Source organism: Phacochoerus africanus, chromosome 10 (assembly GCF_016906955.1).
Source record: "Phacochoerus africanus isolate WHEZ1 chromosome 10, ROS_Pafr_v1, whole genome shotgun sequence".
Taxonomy (NCBI): domain Eukaryota; kingdom Metazoa; phylum Chordata; class Mammalia; order Artiodactyla; family Suidae; genus Phacochoerus; species Phacochoerus africanus.
In genome coordinates this window covers 81026164-81028534 of record NC_062553.1, presented here as the reverse complement: position 1 = coordinate 81028534, position 2371 = coordinate 81026164, and the positions used below count along the sequence as shown (strand labels likewise).

Below are 2371 nucleotides of genomic sequence, written 5' to 3'. Positions count from 1 at the left end.
AAGTATGCATTCTATTAAATATTTCAGTAAATATGCAAGAATTTCAGCAATTATGAACATTTCATTTGTATACTTGAAAATCAAGTTTTCATGCTTTAAATATTTTATCCTGGGAAAAGTTTGGAGGATATTTTGTTCTAGAAGATTCAAAAATAAAATTTACACACACATATATATTATGTATCAGGGATTATGGATATATTATTTACATCAGGAATTATCCATATGATTAACATCTGGACTGTCAGAACAATGTCAAAAAATGAGAATCCAAACACGAACATATCTGTGTGGTAAAAAAGAGCACTGAGAAGGAACAGCGGGAGAATGAATTGGCTATGTTTGTGTTTTCTGCTTAATGCTTTTGATAAATTCAGCAGACAAATGTAAAAATAGCAGTGACTTGTTCGTTTCCAAACAGCCAGAGCCCTCTGTCTCACTGGCTCACCATAGTTACACAACTGCTAAATTCTAAGTATTTGGAGAAAGACTGCAGGTGACTCTTTCAGGTCTCTTTACCAAACCTCTATGTCACTTATGTCATTACTTGTTAAGAGTCTGCATTCCAAAAAAAATACAGGTAAATACAAGTTTGCTAGTTTACATTTAACCAAATACATTTAAATATAGAAAAAACACTTTGGTTCTCACAATCACAAACTTTAGTACTGACATTTAGTACTGACGTTTTAGAATTACCAAGCATGAGAACTGAAAATCTATGTGCTTGTTTGGAAGAGAACTGCTGCATCTATTCTCTGGAAGAAAAGGCAGACAGGAAGCACCACATTACTGCAACATTTGAAACATGTTGACAAGTTCTTATCTTCTTCAATGAAAGCTGCTTATAGAAACTATTAAATGAGTATCTACCCCTATTAAGCAAGCAAAATAGCTGATGTATTAAAGAAGTCGGAAACTGAGCTGCTTCATTTCTTTATGTTGCTCTCAGTTGCTAGAATGCTGGTAACTTGCATAAATATATTTAATGTATCAAGTAGATTCCAAGCTTTATATAATTTTTTTCTTTCTATTTTTTTTTTTTTTTTTTTGCTGTGCCTGTAGCATGCCAAAGTTCACAGGCCAGGGATCAAACTTGCACCACAAGCAGTTACCCAAGTCACAGCAGTGACAGCACTGGATTCTTAACCTGCCAGACCACGAGGGAACTCCAATGGTATTATATTTTTGAACTCCATACACCGTTAGTATTTCTACAGGCTTGATTACTTTATATGCATTATACAGAAAGGACATGCTGTAAAGAACTAACCCAACATAAATTGCCACTCGGTACAAAGACCCACCCAGCCCACTGTCCCCAGGGTACTCCCATGTTCCACACTTCTCAGAGGTGCATACATGGCAACAGTGGAGAGATGCCCCACAGTGGCTGCTGTGTACCACCCAACTCTGATGAGAAGAGGCTCCCCTAATATTGTTAGAGGAGTCACCATTGCTCCCACCACACAAGCATGTAGTAACCAGGTGAGATGCTTTGGGCCTGGTTACTACAGTGCCAATTGTACCAGGATTCCAGCTCCAATCATGTCTGCAAAGGTACCAATTATCACTCAAGAACTTGTTATCATGAAGTTCATGAGAAGCAGAGTTCTGCTCATTGCTAGGGCAGACAAAGCTGTTAAACCGGTACTTCCTGCTAAGGACACGTGGGTAGAATGAACTCTATCCTTCACATGCTGAGGCCAAATTACAGCCTTTTCCATAGCTCCAATTCCAATAGATATTCCAAAGCTATTGTAGTGCAATGCTCCAAGACTAGCAGCAGCCCCTCAAGCAGTAATTGATCCTATCTGATCAATTTTAAATATTTCTTCCATCGATGATTCCAAGGCAGCTTCCTTTGAGTTTTTGGCCAGTATTTCTTTGCCAGATCCCTTGCCTTGGTGGCATATTCTCTGCTGGGTGTTAAGAGCCATTGATTCTTTGTGATGGAATTTTCCACAGCTTGGGAGGCCTTGGTGAAAGTTAGATGGAGAACCCCAGAAGCTGGGTCCTCAGACATACAAGATTTTGAGCCAGCATGGTGGTGCATCAGGTTTACCAAGCAGATCCGAAAAGCTCAGTCTCTAGTCACCTCAGCTGCACTGTTCCCTTTCTCAATTAATGTTTCATACTGTTATGTTAAAATTTAATGTTTATCTCACAGCTTTAATGAACCTTTAATATGTGCATGATATTATAACATCATGTATTAGTCATTTGGAAAATAGTCGGCTGAGCTAATATAGATCTTATGTTGACAAACTTCATTACTCACTATCCAAAAATCACATTTGCTAATAGTGCCACCAACCTCATCAGAATGCTTCATATTTGGGGAAGCTGTCAAACTAACAGCGGTGTGTAC

General features: G+C 38.4%; 1 pseudogene; it reads right to left on the bottom strand.

Annotated features, from left to right (window-relative positions):
• Positions 1–869: 869 nt before the first annotated feature.
• On the bottom strand, positions 870–2046 carry LOC125137453 (growth hormone-inducible transmembrane protein-like; annotated as a pseudogene).
• Between the last annotated feature and the right edge of the window lie 325 nt (positions 2047–2371).